The sequence below is a fragment of the Hoplias malabaricus genome, unplaced genomic scaffold (genome assembly GCF_029633855.1).
Source record: "Hoplias malabaricus isolate fHopMal1 unplaced genomic scaffold, fHopMal1.hap1 scaffold_85, whole genome shotgun sequence".
NCBI classification, from domain to species: Eukaryota; Metazoa; Chordata; class Actinopteri; order Characiformes; family Erythrinidae; genus Hoplias; species Hoplias malabaricus.
In genome coordinates, this window is record NW_027100833.1 from 132,455 (window position 1) to 133,043 (window position 589).

Here is a 589-nt window from a genome sequence, read left to right on the forward strand (position 1 = left end):
CAAATAAACGATAATTGTGCATTAAATCAACTGCCATCAGACGTATTTTCTGCAGAAAACTCAGGAAAACACGTCTCCTTCGTAAAGCCTCAGCGAAAACGATCAAACCCTCTGTTTCTTTTCCTCCCGCAGTGAAGTCTGATGAGGGAAAGAACGAGGGATGAGTGAAGAACGAATGGAGGGAAGGACAAACACATGCGTCTCCGTTAATCTTTTAAGGGTCCCGGTGGAATAATGAAAGTTAACGAGGCCGTTCGCTTTGTTCTGACGGAGAGAACAAAGCCCTGACCTCGCGTTTCCCTCCATCTTTCTTTCTCCATCTTTCTCTCTCTCTTTTTTAATTATCCTTCATTTGTTTGTTTCTGCCTTTCACCCAGAGTTATAAACTACACGCCTTTCATTACAGCAGATCAGTTTCAGTTCATTCAGAGTGTGTGTGTGTGTGTGGTTGTTTTCATGAAGATGCTCTACTCTGATTCTTCTGTGAGTTTCTTGCTAAATTGTTTGTGATTTGTAACTGTAGTAAACGCTGTGTATTTCTCTCTCTCTCTCTCTCTCTCTCTCTGTCTGTAGACTGCACACAGCTCAG

At 42.4% G+C, this 589-nt stretch overlaps 1 protein-coding gene across 1 annotated transcript in view; it reads left to right on the plus strand.

The window, feature by feature from the left end:
* The first annotated feature begins 566 nt into the window (after positions 1–566).
* Positions 567–589, plus strand: part of LOC136681757 (UV radiation resistance-associated gene protein-like) — a 28,738-nt gene continuing 28,715 nt past the window's right edge. Inside the window, exon 1 of the mRNA XM_066658736.1 lies at positions 567–589. This exon is cut by the window's right edge and continues 90 nt beyond it. The gene's annotated coding sequence lies outside the window, so the exon portion shown is untranslated.